The sequence below is a fragment of the Triturus cristatus genome, chromosome 4_2 (assembly GCF_964204655.1).
Source record: "Triturus cristatus chromosome 4_2, aTriCri1.1, whole genome shotgun sequence".
Lineage (NCBI taxonomy): Eukaryota > Metazoa > Chordata > Amphibia > Caudata > Salamandridae > Triturus > Triturus cristatus.
Genome location: NC_140586.1, coordinates 445,405,293 through 445,423,472, shown reverse-complemented (window position 1 = coordinate 445,423,472; position 18,180 = coordinate 445,405,293).

Here is an 18,180-nt window from a genome sequence, read left to right as displayed (position 1 = left end):
TTTTTTTAATTTCTCTGGGGAAATGAGTCCAGGAATGAGCCTTCCTTCACCACTTCCTCAAAGATCCTATTGTGTCATTGAGAATTATGCATTGGGTGAACCATGCCAGCATTTATTGAGGTGAAGGAGTTCATTTTATGTAGACCCTAAAAACTGGTTCATATAAGATCAAACACTTTGGACTATTCCACCTCATTATTAAAGGATATAGGAGGCTAACCTAATTTCAATATGGACGGATCTCAGTTACCCAGATCCTCATGCCAAGAGGAAGATAATTGTATCAAAGTTTGTTTTACACACATCACAAACTACGATTATAAGGGGAATTTTTTCCATGTTACCACAGTTGATGATGATGATGATAATCTCCACTAATTTAGTCCTACTAGGACATGAAACACAATTTATAAGAACAGCTTTCATCAACATGTTCTGAAATAGGGCTATAGAGAATCTGTTTCTCTTCTTCTGGGGCTTGGGCCAATAGATTTGTTCTAGCAAACAATTTAAGACAACAGCAGACTAGATAAGCAATAGCTTTTGCTTTGCAGAACAAGTAATCTCTGAGGAGTGTGTTCAGATCTTGAATTGTTGCAAGGGTTGTTACATGAAGGGATCTGACTATTTCAAAGCATATTCAACTCACATAATCAAAGATGCCAAAGTGAGCTATCAATATTTTAGGCCACTATTCTTCTTGCAAATGGGAAGAGGTTACCTTTCAGGAAGAGGATCTCCCTCTACAGTAAAGTATTTGCTTTAAGCCCCTTTCAATTTAAGGGAAAGGTCGATATGTTTCTAATGAACTAGGAACAAATAATGGTGGATCTCGGATGAGGTTATTGGATAGAATTTTACACCTTCTTTTAAAAAAACACTCCGTAGTAAATTTGCTACATTTTTCTCAAAAGTGCAGAATTTTAAAGACTTACAAAGTTGTTGTAAAAAGTTGCTAGGGGAATAACTCATAGTCACCTAGCAGAGTTCTTGAGCAGCATTTTTCTACTTCCAAAGAAGAACACTAAGATGTGTCCAAAATGAATATTCATTTACTTTGTAGTGTAGTATTGTTTCAAGATGGAGAAAAGTTTAAAGCTAAGTGATTATCTTTTACAAAGAAATTGAATGGCTCATCTGGATCTACACATTACTTACTTTATGGAGCTATTCAGAAGAAATGCTAAATATTTTGAAGTTCCAATGTCAAGTATTAATCTATCAATGTATGTGTCTCTTTTGCTCAGCTATTACCGCTTCACAAATATGAAATATAGAGAGGGTGCTAAAGGCAGTGCTAAGAACTCAGGGGACCAGGATCTTCAATTATTTAGAATGAGAGTCTGTTTGTAGCTTGAGATCATTGCACTCTCCAACAACACATTCTCAGTGTGACTCAATTGTTGCAATACCTAAGTTCGTAATAAAACAAGAGAAAACCAATTGTATTCATATGAAATAGATGGACTTTAATGCTTCAAAAATATTCAGGAAAACTCATTTTCATTATCCTTGAATGAACTTGAATTGGGTTGTAGATTAGTACTCAAAGAGTAAATATAATTCAACAATTTCTGTGAGAAGGTGGCCTGATATATGCTGTCCACTAGTTCTAGTGGGCACCTTGTATCAGTCCAAACAACCCCTTATGGTGATAGGTTAAAGACAACCTTTATTGAAAGCTATCCTAGTGGTAGCTATGGAGAGCAGCCTTCAGGCTAAGTCTTGAAGGAATGTAAAGCAGCTTGTTTTACCAGTCTATAATCTCTTGAATGATCAAATGAAAGGACAACCACACCAGGTATTTATTTAAAATATATGTATTTAGGTTAACACACACCCCTCTAGTCTCTTTATGAGATTGGAGTTCAAAGTACTTTAGTTACAAGTTAGCAATCAACAGTAATAGCACAAATACACGTTTGGGCCCTAGGGGCGTACCAAACCATATACCAAAAAAGTGGTATAAGAACCACAACTGAACTAGACACAAGGCCTAGAGCCTGTAGAATCGTTGGGACCCCAAGGAACCACCCAAGGTAGTGACACAGGGGTCCCACGGGGACTGTATGCAGTGTGTAAACACAACCGCGGGTTCCCGTTATCTTCTATAGGCAATGTCGCGGTTGGAAATTTAAAGATTAGGGACACTTAGAATCAAGTCAGGACCAAACCCTTTTGGACTTAAGAAGTTCTAGCACCCATGGGAGCACCGGAGTACTCAAGTTACCTCACCCAGATAAGCCGGGTGCATAGGTGTCTTTGGTGTCGGGTCGCGTCGCGTCGTCGATTGCAATGGAAGCTGGCAATGAACTGCTGCTGCCGTGAAGAGGAGAAGTGTCCGAAGAGATCCAATCCTGGATCTAGGATGGAAGAAACCTGAAAGCAGAGGGGACAGAGTCTGGGTCACTAGCCAGTGACCGAGGGCAGGATGAACTAATGCCCACAGATGTCGGGTGCTTCAGGTGAGTTGATGGGTGTCTTGACTCTTCAGCCACGAGGTCCAGGAGGCATCAACGAAGTCCATGAGCTGGATTCGAGCTATGCCACAAAGTCTGTCGAGTGCTGCGGTGTCAGCGTCCAGATTGGACCCAACAAGCCTTGGCAACGGCAAGTCACAGGAATTCAGAGAAAGGACTGCAGTGCAGACAAGCAAGGTCTGAGGGACTCACCCAGTAAGGGTAAGTCAGGGCACATCTGGTGCAATCAGGAAAGCCAAAGCAGAAGAGGAGGTGCCTCTCGTGATCACAAAGTAGCCTCAAGCGGTCTCACTTGAAACTGGCCCACGGGTCACTCGTAGAGTGGAGGCCAGCAATATTCAGTGCAGGAGGTGCTCAAGGCCGGGGCTACTAGGAGCCCAAAGCACAACTTCAAGGAGGACCAGGAAGATGCTGTTGCTGCAAAAGATCACGGTGACAAGGGGTCACGGTTACACGTCACCCACGATAGCCAACGGCCTCAGCTTTGCTGTGGACTCAGGGTAGCCTTGGGAAGGTATGGAAATCCACCTCTGGTGATGCAAAGACTTTGGCGCCCGGCGGGAGCTTCAGCGATGCAGACTGGTCAGTTGCTTCTTTGGTGCCTGACAAGCAGGGGAGTCACTCCTTGACCCCAAGGGAGATTTCTTCAGTCTTCTAGTCAGGATAGAAAGTCGAAGGTCCAGGATATATGTTGCAGAGTTTCATCCAGGGTAATCTAAAGTCACAAGGACTGGGTTCCCATACTTTTACTAAGTTTGGGGGTTGGACAGACTCTAGGGACCCACCTATGGGAGGGTTTGAAAAGAGGGGTGGTTACACCCTTTTCCTTTGTCCAGTTTTGCACCAGATCAGGGGCAGGTAGCCCCTGCAACCAGTTTGAACTGGACTATGCACAGGGACACCAAGTGTGCCCCCTGGGCAGGACTTCAAAGCACCAGAGAGTGCTCCCGCCCAGCCCCAATACACATCTGCCTGTCTGGGGAGGTGGTCACACCTCCCTTCGACAGGAAACCTATTGTGCAGGCCACCCCTGCTGGAGTGTCGGTCAGCAGCAGGAGGCCAGACCCGTGACTGTGGCAGAGGCATCCATTTTGTGATGCCAGGGCTCAGGAAAGTCCTACCGGGTTTGACCAGTGCGAACATGTCTCTCCCTCTAGAAGGGTGGAATGCTACCCCTGCCGCCAGAACTGGCGGGGGGTAGTATTCCAAAGCGTTTGACACCAAACACGATATGTTTTGATGCAGCAATTCCAAAGTTAGCATTTACCGAGAGGTTATAATGCTCTTAAGAGTATATGGTATGGCTGTATCATAGAACAGCTATAAGGAAGTATTTCCGAAAGCTGCAGAGGGGCTCAGCTCATGCTTGGTCACCCTCTCACACAAAACCAAGCACTTTGCCTTCAGGATTGTCAAGGCCTGCCATAGGAGTGGCTTATAGTTTTATATGTGGCTGTATATATATGTGGATATAGGTAGCCTATACCACTGTAAGGGGTGCAAGCACACCCTTACCCAGGCTGCAGTAGCAGACCTGTGGTGCCATTTTGGAGTGCTTCCCAGGGGTGGTATAATACATGCTTCAGGCCCTGGTAGGCCTCTGAGGTACCTAGGCCCTAGGTACATAGTATACCATATACTAGGGGCTTATAAGGCACTCCAGAATCCAATTATAAATGTACCTAATGTACATGCAAACTATTTTACAGAGAAAGCAGATAGACTGGGGTCCTGAATAGCAGGATCCCAGTCCAACTAAGTCATAAACCAGCAAAACACCAGGAAAAAAGTGGGGTCAACCATATAGTCAGATTCCACCTTCCTACAATTTCATCAAAGAAAATGCAGATCATTGATAGACAAATAGAAAAACATCTGTTGCTAAATACTTTTCCAAGGGCTACATGTTTTTAAACATCCACTTTGAAAAGGTAATGGCTTGATTCAGTGAGTCACGCACGACACGACCTAAGATGGCCGCCTGATCACGGAGCTCTGCGCTGCACAGCACCGGACATCGGGGATGTGATTTTGGCGGTTCCAGCGCCGTTTTCACCATAATGTGGGTGTATACTCATCCCTGAACACCTTCTCTTCTGGAGGATATCTTTGACGCCCACCATGTTCCTGAATTGTGGCTAATTTTCTTCAGGTGACTTTCAGTGGCTTTAGTGGCTGCCATTTTGTATTCTAACCAACATTACTTTTCCTCAAATTTCAATAGACTGCACTCTGGAATGACATTTTTCAATCTTTTTTACTACTCTTGTTACATTTTGTTTGGCTGAGCAGTATTTCCACATTGGGAAGTCCAGGTTTTTATTGCAATATTGGACTCTTGTGAAGTATTTCACGTCTAATTTTTTGGGTGCTATTGACAAGCCCTTTCTTGGTTCCTGACTGTTGTTTCATGGGTAGGAGCAAAAATGTAATACATTCCTCTAAACATCTTAAGCCCAGCGAATTAGTGACTTGTCCTGCTCACTCTGCAGCCCCCAATAATTCCTCTCAGCCTTTTGAGGAATTGGCGCAAACGGCGTATCCTCGTCCTACAGCTCTGTCGACCATGGCATCTAAATCACATTTACCTCCATCTGCCATCAAGTGAATTAAACAGGATCCTCCCAAATCTGCCTCTCCTGTCTTCTTGGATATTGTTTTGGAGGAAATTCGTGCTCTAAGACCATTCATTGAGGAAACAAATTTTCGTCTACAGACTCTGGATTATAAGTGGTCATCTATGGATTCCTGCCTTTCTGTGGTAGAACAACAAATCAGCGACGTAAAGGATTCTTCTTCCAGAATTTCACTCTTGGAGAAAAAGGTTCTACAGCTAAGAAGAGCGACTGAAGACCTTGAAAATAGAAATCGCCGTAACAACCTGCGCTTACATGGTCTTCCTGAAGGACTTGATGGTGATGATCCTTTTACGTACTTTACTAATTTTCATCCACTGCTCCTGAGCCTTCCTGCTACCAACAAATTAAATATTCAATGGGCACATAGACTGGGTCCACGTTTGGCTTCCTCGTATGCTGCATCCAAACCTCGTGGAGTAAATCTCCTATTTCTGCAATTCACTGATCTCCTAACAGTTCTTTTTTTATGTTTGAAAAGCTTTATTGAAGGATTTGTTAACAAATAAAGATATCAGCGTAAATAGGAAATATGCTTAAACATTGTATAAAACATTAACAATGCTAATATCAATGTCAAAAAGACAAAAAGCATTTTATGGGGATTTTAAAGATAAAGGGAAGAAGAGAAGGAGGGAGGAGGGATAAAGAAAGTAACATTACAAAATATAAACTTTTAAATAATTACGGCATACAATCAAATGATATAAATGAGCAATACAAAATGATCAGCATAATAAGTGATATAACAGGAGAAACCTATAAAAGATAACAAGAAGGAGAGAGTTGAGGTCCTTCAAGGAGGTTTAACATTTTCTGAATTGATATGCATAAATTTCTTCAAAGCCAATCGGCCCAGGTATGTAGTGAAGGGTAACCAGAAAAGACCAATATTACGTATAGGTTTGCAAGAGGAGGCAAAGGCAACATCAAGTATGTGAAAATGACATAAAGTGTTCCACCAGCCTCGTCTGGAGATGTTTGTGAGACATTTCCAATTAGATGAGATGTGCTGGAATACAAGAGCAAGCATGAGATCGGAAAGACCATGTGAGTGTGCAGGTAGTTCTAAAGAATCAGAAAGACTACCCAGAAAGAGAAAAGTGATTGAGAAAGGAGTAGAAAATGTAAAAATGCGAGAAAGATATATCCACACTTTCCCCCAGAAAGCAGAAACAACAGGACAGAAATAGAGCAGATGAAGAAGGTCAGCATCAGAAGTACCACACGTCCAGCATTTGGAATCAGAAGAGGGCAAGAAGCGAGACAAGGAAAGAGGAGAGAGATAAAGTCTATGATACAGATAAAATAAAGATTGAGTAAGAGAAGCACAGCGAGAAATTTTTGAGGAGCTGGACCAAAGCTTATCCCAAAGAGCAACAGACCAAGTACAACCAAAATCTGCTTCCCAGGAAAGTTCCACTTTAGTTTTGGTGCGATCTGGATTAGGAGAGGCGAAAGATTTATAGATAAGAGATGTTTTAGGGAGGGTAGTGAGAATTCTAAGATGAGGAGATGGAGGTATTAATGGGGATGAAGAAGATAGAGAATACTAACGGTCAAGAATTATTGCCATTAGGGTAGTAAATTTCTGCAAAAAATATCGGGGACAGTGAAATAAGAGTTGAAATTGGGGGAAGGAGCAAGGTAATGATCCATCAAAGAGTTGGTTAACCCACATAATGCCTCTTACTCTCCAGGATTTCCAAAAGATGGGTCTATTATTTAAAAGGTTAAGTGAATTATACCAAATGGGGGTATTTAAAAAGGAGTCACGTGTAATGGTAGTAGAATGAACCAAAGGTCTTAAAGGAGGAGAAGTGTGTTTGAATAAGGGAAATAGGGAATAGGGATTCTTGGCAGAGAAGCGTACCACTTCACCGAAAGAGAAGGGCAATAATAATGTTTGCTCAATGAGGAGCCAAAGAAGAGTAAAAGGGGAAGGGCCTGTTGATATCCATCTCGAGGCTTGACGTAAAGAAAAGGACCTGTGGTAGAGACGGAAATCCGGAAAGTTAACTCCACCATTAGATTTGGGTTTACAAAGAGTTGCAAGAGAGATTCTAGTTTTTTAATTTTCCAGAGAAATTTCGAAAGGAGAGAATTGATACGTTTAAAGTAGAGTACAGGAACATGAACAGGTAACATGGAAAAGATATAAATTAGAATAGGGGCTGTTAGAATCCGGGTTCTCTGGTTGGCACAGGTAGGTACTTGTGACAAGCAGGGAACCTTTCCTCTAGTCAGGGTAAGGGGTTACACTCCTAAAACAACCCCTGCTCACCCTCTAGGTAGCTTGGCGCGAGCAGACAAGGCTTATCTCAGAGCGTTATAGGTTAAGCATTTGTGAACACATACAGTAACCAAGTGACAACACTACAAATGGACACCACACAGGTTTTTATATTAAAAATAAGGATTCTTTATATAGAGTTACCACAAGACCATTAAATGACAAAAATACACAATACTGTTACTTTTAGATGGTAGAAGTTTGCTTAGTTCTCTTAAGTTCTTAAATGCGACACTTTAAGTCAATGTACCTTAGATGCGACACGCAGGGCAACGAAAGTGTTGCAACGATGCTGATGCGATGAAGTTTTTGGTGCAAAGAAATAAAGACGTGAAGATCTTCCATATGCGTTACGTTTCTCCTATGTTGCGAGAAGACTCGACTCGATGCGTCAGGTACAGCGGCGTCACCCCTTTACGCGATGCGACGACAGCGGCCTTGGCAGCAGCACTCTTCTCCGACGTTTGCGAGACGCTTCCACTCAATGCGATGCTGCAGCGGCGTCACCCCTTTACGCGATGCGATGACAGCAGCTCCGATGGCGGCACGCTTCTCCGTGGATGCGAGGCGCTTTTCTTGATGTGGTGCAATTCGACAACTACGATGGCTGCGATGGCGACACGCTTCTTCGGCGTTGCGAGACACTTCCGGAATGATGCGAGACGCTTCCGCTCGATGCGATGCTGCAGCGGCGACACCCTTTGCGAGATGCGACGACAACAGCTCCGACGGCGGCACACTTCTCCTTCTCGAGTCGCGCTTCCAGCTCCTTGCGACACGCAGTCCCTCAGAAGGCCCAACAACAGAAGCAGGCACTTCCAAAGAACTCTGGGGAGCTGGGGGGTAAAGTCCACTGGTCCTGGGACTTCGTTCAGGGGGCAAGTGCAGCACAAGCCCTTGGAGATCTTTTAAGCACAAGTTGAAATAAAGTCTTTGTAGTCTTTCTCCTCTCCTTCCAGCAGCAAGGCAACCACTGCAGGCCAGTCCCCCAGGTCAGGGACAGTACTCCTCCTTACAGCTTTCCCAGTTCCTTCTCCTCAGGCAGAGGTTCTTCTTGTCAAGCAGGATCTAATTTCTTGGGAGCAGGGTCCCAATACTTATACCCTTAATTCCTTTGTTCCTCTGGGGTAGAGGGGCCTTTGCCCAGTCCAAACCAGTTCTTGAGCACTTTGTTGACATGACTCTGTCTTTCTATTCAGGGTGCAGGGCAGAGACATCAGCCGCTCCACAGGAGGTGGAGCCAGCATTGTGGTGGCAGAGCACAGCCCTATTCAGAGTCCAGGTGCACTCCTCCCACCCATCTGGATGTCAATCTCTCCATTCACCACCAGGCTACCTAGCCCTGCCCCTCTGGGTTTCCCCAGCCCTGTCACTCACACAAACCAGACAGGCAGATACACATCATAGCAGAGGCGGGCTGAAATGGTTAGGCAAGCAAATACCAACTTTATAAAAGTGGTATTTACAAACACAGAATATTAAAATAAACTTTACTAAAAGATGTATTTTATTATTCTGAGTTCAGGCATACTAAACTCGATTTTCTACCATGTTCCCTGGGCCTGTTAGGATCATAGGATGTAACAATTCTAACAGCCCATTCTGGCCTATTGAGAACAGGTAGCCTTACAATAGTGAAAAACGAAAATGGCTGTAATTCACTATTAGGGCATGCCACACACATCAGGGCTTGTCCTACCTTATGCTTACAATGCACCCTGCCCTTGGGCCTTCCATAGGGGTGACTAATATGAAGTTAAGGGAAGGTTTAGGGACTGGGAAGTGGGTGCACTTGCCCAGTCAGCATGACAGTACCAGATTGCACGCAGGGTCTGCAATGGCAGACCTTAGACATATTTTACTAGGCCGCGTCTGTGGGTGGCACAACCAGTGCTGCAAGCCCACCAGCAGCATTTGGATTTACAAGCCCTGGGCACTCCTGGTGCACTTTACTGGGGTCTGACAGTAAACCAAATAAGCCAATCATGGAATCCAACCAACATATACATTTTACATAGGGAGCACTTGCACTGTGGCACTGGTTGGCAGTGGCACAGTGCTGTTAGCGGCCAACACCATAAAAACACATGAGGCACAGCGACAAAAAGTGGAAGGGAGACTCACCCCAAGGTGCCAGGTCTAACAGGGGCTATCATCATCTTAATTGAATCCAATCGACCCCACCAGGAAAGAAAAAGAGGATTCCAGGCGGAGAACAGTTGTTCAATTCTGGATAAAACTGCGGACATATTTAATTTAACTGAAGAAGAAATAGAGCTAGAGAACCATATACCTAGATATTTAATCTTTGAGCTATTCCAAGCAAAGCCAGTAGAGGAGAAAAGATGAGGAAGACAGGTTGAGGTGAGAGGAAGGATTTCAGTCTCATCTGAGTTAATCTTGTATCATGAGACCATGGCGAATGAATCGAATTCAGATAATAAGGGGGGAACAGATATTTCTGGATCGGAAATAAACAAGAAAATATCGTCTGCATATGCAGAAAGCTTCAATTGATTGTTACCATAAGGAAAACCAGAAATAGAGGTATTATTACGAATGGAAGATAAAAATGGTTCAAGAGCCAGGACAAAAAGAAGTGGGGATAAAGGACAGCCCTGACGTACGCCCCGCCGCAGAGTAAAGGGTGAAGAGAGCTGACCGTTTACAAGCACCGAGGCCTTGGGTGCAGAATATAACAGAGAGATAGGGGAAATGAATTTGGGACCAAAGCCATGCCAACGTAATGAAACAAACAAAAAAGACCAATCAACCCTGTCAAAAGCCTTTTACACATCAACAGAGATAGCGGCAAGAGGGGTTGAAAGAGATGAAGCTTTATTTAGGACATTAAGAAACAGGCGAGAATTATCAGATGTAAGTCTACATTTTACATAATTGGGGGTCACAACCATCTTTTGGGATAAGACAAATGGTATCATCCTGAAAAGTACCTTCCGCCTTACCAGATGAATAAAATGATTCAAAAAGGGTCAAAAGTTTGGGCAATAAAAGATCAGAAAAGTTTAAATAAAATTCAACAGGAAAACCATCAGGTCCGGGTGTTTTACCTTTGGTAAGAGATGACAAAACTATAGAAAGTTTGTGTAATGAGAGGTCAAGTTCAATGTCCGGAAAATTGAGATGAGAATTAGGAGGTTTAGGAAGTTTCTCAAAATAATTCTGAATAAGATAAGGAGTAGGGGGAGATTCTGGGGTATAGAGTTGTTGATAAAACAATTGAAATTGGTCAAGTATTTCCTTATCTTTATGTAGAAGTGTATTGTCAGAAGAGTAAATAGATTCTATAAGAGTACGTTCTTTACGAGATTTAAGCTAACTAGCTAAAAGTTTCCCTGATTTATTGCGGCCTCCATAATAACGAGCACTGCTACGAAGAAGAATTGAAGATGCATTGTCAGTAGTTAATTTATTAAATTCTAATTTTGCTCATAAAAGATCTGGTGACATAAATTTATCTGAAGAGGTATAAAACTTATGCTCCAAAGATTTTATATGTGCTAGGGAGGTTTTCAATCTTTGAAGATATTGCCTCTTTTTCCTAGAAACAAAATCAATAATGAATCCTCTTGCAGTGGTTTTAAAGGAATCCAAGAGGATATGAGGAGGGGTACTTGGGTTGCAATTAAATAGAAAGAATTTCCTAGCAAAAGAACAAAAAGAGGAAGAGAAATTGGGATCGGTAAGAAGTGCGCTATTGAAGCGCCAACGGGAGGGCTTGGGATGTGGTGGAAGCAGATCAAGATCCGTTACGATAGAGGCATGGTCCGAAATAACAATGGGTTCGATAGAAGAAGACAGTAAGATTTGAGATAAAGGTTGAGAGAGAAAGATATAGTCGAGACGAGAAAAAGATGAGTGAGGAGGAGAGAAAAAAGAGTAGTCCAAAGTATCAGGACGCGAAAGTCGCCAAGAGTCAATAAAATGTGATTGCAAGATAGTGTCAAGAAATTGTTTGTGAGATTTGTGAGGTATGAAGCGAACTGCGGATTTACGATGAAGGACTGGATCAACAATCTGGTTACAGTCTCCACCTAAAATAAACAATTCATCTTTATGTTGAATACATTTTCTTGTGATTAAAGGCCAAAAAGAACAATCCGGTTGCGTAGGACCATAGACGTTAAAAACAGTTAAAGGAATAGAGTTAATTAGTAATTTAGTTAGTATCCATCGGCCGTTAGTGTCATTTTCTTGTCACAAAACAATGCATTTTAGCTTTTTGACATAAAATGGCAACTCCATTCTTTTTGTTGCTGGAAGGTGAAAATAAGACTGTACCTACCCAACTCCTCTTTAATTTAAGGGATTCAATTTCAGTAAGGTGGGTTTCTTGTAAAAGAACTATATCAGGGTTATAGGAAGCTAAATGGGAAAAAACTCTCTGCTGTTTAATGGGATTAACGAAACCTTTTACATTCCAAGAGACAACTTTGAATTTACAAATAACATAAAATCAAGAGAGACAGAAAGTATCAAAATGGATACATGTACTGTAAAGCCAAAAAATGAGAGCAAGGGAAGGAGGATAGAAAAATAGGGGAAACAAGAAAAATAGGGAAGAAATGCAAACAGAGGAAAAATGAACTTCATCAGCAGGTAAGAGGGAAAGAAAAGGAAGAGAGGGAAAGGAAAAAAGGGAGAAACTACAAGAAGAGACAGTACATATCCAAAAAGGATGACTGAGACTAATATACCTGAGGGAGACACAAAATAGGACAGCGGGGAAGTGGCGTGGGTTGCGATGAAGTCAGTGATGGTGGTGGCGAATGGTGTTCAGGGGCCGGTGGTCTGTAGATGAGGGTTCCTCGGAGTGTGGCTTTGGGGGTGGTCTGGATCTGCAGGCGCAGGTGTTTGGTGGAGGGGAACGTTTCACTGGAAGTGGTGATGCGGAGGGTGCTCTTGTTGGCAATGGCGAGGCCACCTCCTGGGTGGTTGGGGCAGTCTTTCCTCTGGATCTTGTATCCGTCTGGGATGGTGGTGCTGATGTCGGGGGTGGAGGATGCATTGGTCAAGGTGTCTGTGAAGAAGGCAATGTCGGGCGAGAGAGAGTTGAGTAGGTTCCAGATTTCCATGGCGTGTTTGTGTAGGGAGCGTACATTGAGGAGGATGCCTTTTAGGGTGTTGCCGGTGCTGGTGTCGGCGGTGCTGGAGGCAGGGGTGGCAGTGAGGGTCTGGCGGCAGTGGAGGCAGGAGAACTGGCCATGGGTCATGTTCGGCGAGGCCTGTTGCCATTCTCGAAGTCATCCAGGGTTGAGTGCAAGGAGCGTGGTGGTGTTGTAGCAATGGGTAGTGCGAGGTCCGTGGTTCCTGGCACTGGCCGCGGTCGGGGTGCGGACGGGCTTGCCTTTGGTGCGCCGGTGGCAGGCCCACTGCACATATCCTCTGCATGACCACACAGCGGCTGCCATTAAGTAGGGAAGGAGGGAGGGAGGAGAGGCTGGGAGGAGGGAGCGGGGGAAATCCAGGGGGGGATTTCAGGGGGGAGGAGCTGCAGGGGCAGCAGCGGCAACATGCAAAAGGAACAGGCAGGCATGAGAAAATAAAAACAGTGGAAGAATTAGAGCAAGACACAGATGGGTACAATATCAGTTACACAAGGGGAAAAATAAAAAAAATGGCTGAGAAAGGTTACTGTGGTTGCAGTCAGTCTGGTCTGGAGCGGGCAGCAGCCTCGTACCCCCCAAGGAGGAGGTCAGGGTCTGGAGGCAAGAGACGGCACAGCAGAGCTGTGGGGAGAGAGTGGACCTAGACCGACGGTCATGGTGTTTAATAAAGCTTTTTAAACATGAAAAGGTAATGGATTGTGGGATTTGAATCTAGTTCTACATTTGTTTTTTTCGTCTTAGCCTCAAAATGTTCATAGATCCCTGAAAAAGTGTAAGAAATTGTTTGTTGATTGACTGGGATGGGAGCTCTGGTCAATAAACAACCACTATCCATGTCAGGGTGAGGTACAAGCCTACCCTAAATTACCCTGTCCTCAACCCTCTGGTAGTTTGGCACAGATCAGTCAGGCTTAATTTAGAGGCAATGGGTAAGAATTTGTGCAACACTTCAACTAGTAAGAAAGTGAAAACAGCACACAAAAGGATCCCACAACAAGTTAGAAAAATAGTACTTTCTTTAATATATACAACAAGACCAGAATGACAAAAAATAGATCAGTAGAGCAGGAGATATTCCATTTTAAAGATTTGAATGAAAATAGTGCCAAAAAGCACAAAGCACCAACTGTGGTTATCTGGTAGCACCAGATCGGGCCAAATTCACGCTGATCACAACAGAGCTCAGGACAGATGCAGGGACCTGGTTAGGCCAGGTGAACAAAGTACCTAAAATCCAGGTCTGCGGAGCATTGTGTGAATTGGCATCAAAAGTGTGTTGCACAGCCAAAGCGAAGTGTCAGTTCCGAGATGCAGTGAGGCTAAGATGCGAGGGTCTGCATCATCGTCAAGGATCCCGTTGACGGGGCTTGCTATGTAAAGTCCGCTGTTGAGGATGCGGCATGCAAACAGGACAATGCATTAGCTCCAAAGAGCTGCGAGACTGGAATGCAGACTATGTCTTCCTCGTCGACGCTACTTTCATCGAGGGATATGAGGGTCTGTGCCAGAGATGTGTCGAACATTGGCAGTTCCAATTGACTGTGGCGGCAATGCAGGTCTTTGCAATGGGTCCAATCCATGCAGCATTGGAGATGCATTGGTTCTGCTGAAGTTTTCACCATACAGAAGAAGAGATGTGTCAGTTCTGCTGGATGGATGGATGACGTTACAACGCACACTTTTACAACGCATGCACTTACAATGCATTTTTTACAACGCATAATCCATTACAACGCATGACATTACAACGCATGACACTACAACGCATTTTTAAAAAATACCTTTACAACGCATTACCATTACAACGCATACTACCTTTACAACGCATACCATTACAACGCATAATATTAAATTACATTTAAGGTAAGTATTAGATAGTATAGGGGTAAAAATTACTATTCTAACTCCAGGGGGTGCAACAGTAGGGTAAGTGTTGGATAGTGTAGGGGTAAAAATTACTATTCTAACTCCAGGGGGTGCAACAGTAGGGTAAGTGTTGGATAGTGTAGGGGTAAAAATTACTATTCTAACTCCAGGGGGTGCAACAGTAGGGTAAGTGTTGGATAGTATAGGGGTAAAAATTACTATTCTAACTCCAGGGGGTGCATCAGTAGGGTAAGTGTTGGATAGTATAGGGGTAAAAATTACTATTCTAACTCCAGGGGGTGCATCAGTAGGGTAAGTGTTGGATAGTATAGGGGTAAAAATTACTATTCTAACTCCAGGGGGTGCATCAGTAGGGTAAGTGTTGGATAGTATAGTGTAATATTATGCGTTGTAATGGTATGCGTTGTAATGGTAGTATGCGTTGTAATGGAATGCGTTGTAAAGGTAGTTTTTAAAAATGCGTTGTAGTGTCATGCGTTGTAATGTCATGCGTTGTAATGGATTATGCGTTGTAAAAAATGCGTTGTAATGGTAGTGCGTTGTAAAAGTTGCGTTGTAAAGGTTGTTCCCCCTGCTGGATACATAGAGGCTGGCAGAGAACCTTAGGTCCACTTCCATTGGTCCAGGACTGGGGTGACACCACTTGGCAGGGTAGACTCACAGATGGAAGAGCCTAGGTGCAGGTGCAAAGTTGTTGGATGCCTGTTGAGTTCCTGTGGCTTCTGATCATGAGGCTAGTCAAGTAGGCCTTGGAGTTACTTTGGGTTCTTGGCTCAAAAGATTCAGGTACAGACCATTTCACCCTGACAAGAGGGCAGCAAGCAGCAGGTCAGCAAAGCAAGGCAGCAGTTCCTTTAGAGCAGCGATCCAGCAGAGTAACAGTCCTTTCACCAGCACAGCAGACCTTCTTCCTTAGTATGTATCTTTAAGTCTCAGAAACATTTACAAAACACTTACAGTCATTGGATGATGTAATCAGTGATGTTATCAGTGATATAATTTGGGATGTCATCAGTGATGTCATCAGTTATGTCACTGACCATATCATGAGTGATGTAATATGTGCGGCTATAAGCAGTACATTACGGGGGCATAAGTTATAGTTAGTTCTGGTAAATATCTGGTAAATATAACCACTATGTGTCTATGGTTTTGTGTGTGTGCAATCTAAGCCTAACTATAATGTCCCTGTAACCTTTGTTTTTTCAGTGAATTTCTAAGGTTTAAAAGAAATTCTAATTCCTAACTATAATGTCCCTGTCACCGTTGTTTTATTCAGTGAATTTCTATCGTTTTTAAATGGTATATCCTAACTGTAATATCCCTGTAACATTTTCAGTGAATTTCAAACGATTTTTATATTTTATTTCCAAACTGTAACTTTTGGGAGTGAGTGTGTGAGTGCCTTTATAGGTCAGTGAATGGGTGTTTGAGTGGCTGCTTGTGTCTTTAAGTAGGTTTGTGATTGGCTGCATGGATCTATAAATAGATGTGTGACTGATTTTTAGAGTGTATGAGTGGCTGTGTGAGTGGCTGTATGGGTCAGGGAGTGGGTATGTGACTGGCTGTATGTGTCAGTGAGTGGGTGTATGAGTGGCTGAATGGGTCTCTGAGTGGGTGTGTGAGCAGCTGTATTGGTCACTGATTGGTTGTGTGAGTGGGTGTATGGGTCTATGAGTGGGTGTTTAGGTGTCTATATGGGTGTATGGGTGGATGTGTGAGTAGGTTTGAGTGTGTGAGTGGGGTGTAAGTGGTTTTTGTGGGTCCGTGAGTGAGTGTGTGAGTGGCTGTGTGCATTTCTGAGTGGGTGTGTGAGTAGCTGTGTATGTGATTGGATTTGTTAGTGGCTCTATGGGTCTGTGAGTGGTATGTGAGTAGCTGTATCAGTCTGTAACAGGGTGTGTGAGTGGCTGTTTGGATATGTGAGTGGTTTTGTGAATGTGTGAGTGAGTGAGTGTGTGAGGGGTTGTATGGGTCTGTGAGTGGGCATATAAGTGCCGTATGTGAGTGTGTGAGTGGATGGCTAGAGGAGTCTGTGAATCTGTATGTGAGTGGTTTTGTTGGTATGTGAGTGGCTGTGTCAGTGACTGCATGGGTGTGTGAGTGGCTGGGTGAGTCTGTGAGTAGATGCAAGAGTGGATGAATGAGTGTGTGAGTGAGTGTCTGAGTGACTGTTTAGCTGTGTAAGTAGCTGTTTGAGTGACTGGGCCTCAGGGAAGCTCACCTGACTCTTTATTCAACAAGTGTTAACAGTTTTCCACAAAGCGTCAACCCAACTGGAGTACTTTCTACTAGTTAATTAGTAAGTGCTAACTCATTGGGTGAATGTCTAGAGCATATTCAACATTATAGCTGTGTAATGGACCAGGAGGAAATGTCTCCAGTGGCCTCCTGTGTATTTAATTTCAGCACTGTGATTGATCCACAAGGTCTCTTCTTCTAGAAATCTGTAATAAAATGAATTCTATAGAGAAAATGACAAGAGTACAAAGAGATGAATCTCCACCAAACAAGCGTACTGCCTCTTAACCATATAAAGCACGTGCTTCTTTGGTTGTCAAAGATGTCCTCATATTCTTAGTCACCAAAATTGTTGAGAAACACTCTGAGGGGCCTTTTAGTAAGCTGTCCATCATCCTGGAAAAAGGCAGGAAGATCTTTGCATTCTTCTAAGGTGGACGAGCCAGGGCCAAACAGGAAAATCCTCCAGATGATTTTGCACATTTTCATACTGGTAGAACTGTAACCAGGTGAGGACAAGAATTAACCCACTCATTACAGCTACTACAGATTACTCTCCCATAGATCAATGATGCATTCATCTCCAGCAAGGATTTCAGATTGTTTTTCAATGTGGAGTTACAGAGAAAACACACTTGCTTTCCCTTCGCCAAGCCCAGGAATTTAGGATAATTTGTGTTCCTTATAGAAGGGGAGGGTGGCTGCATGAAAACTCTCCCTGGGCTGATTTCAGTTCCAGAGACCTATCCCTATCCCTACGAACCCGGTCATGAATTAATGGGGCAGTGGAAGTGCATGGCCCCCCTCCTCGGACCGATTTTGACCCCGGGGACCCCATCCCCTGGGACCTGGCCACTTGATGCTGAGTGCTCTGGCCCTACCTAGAGCATCCAGTGTGCACTGTTGAGGACAGCGGGGGAGCCCCGATGCCCCAGCAGTCCCTGCCAGCATCCTGCATCCAGTGGGTGCAGGCATTGCTCCCCCATATAGTGACCAGCAAAAAATGCTGTGGGAACAATTGTTTTCATCTGTTTTCCTGTCCGAAAGTCCGCTCCCAGTGAGTGGGAGCTGTTTTCCTGCTTCCTTCTGCTCAGAGAGAATATACGGTTTGGGCACCCATGGATACAGTGAGCCGGCCCGGGAGAAGGGGTGGCAGTCCCCAAGGCCATTAATTGCTCTAAGAGGAAGGCTCACAGCCCACCTCCTTTGTTTTTACAAAGCCTGCCCCAGGGAGGTGGTGGTTCCCTGGGCCAAAAACAGTCCAGGAGGTGTAGGCGCAGCCCCCCTTGCCTTGCAATGCTAACAATGTTCCTGGGCGGTGGTGATCTCCCAGGCCCTAATGACCACAAGACCGGGTCTGCATGGCCCCCTCTTCTACATTCAAGAAGCCCTGGGGAAGTGGAGGTCCCCAGGCCATAAACAGCCTTAAGTGTTTGCTCTTGTTTGGTGGTAGCTTTGAAATTGCACTGTTCAAGTGAGTGCAAACACTGGTTTCCCTGCCCGTGGCACTAAGG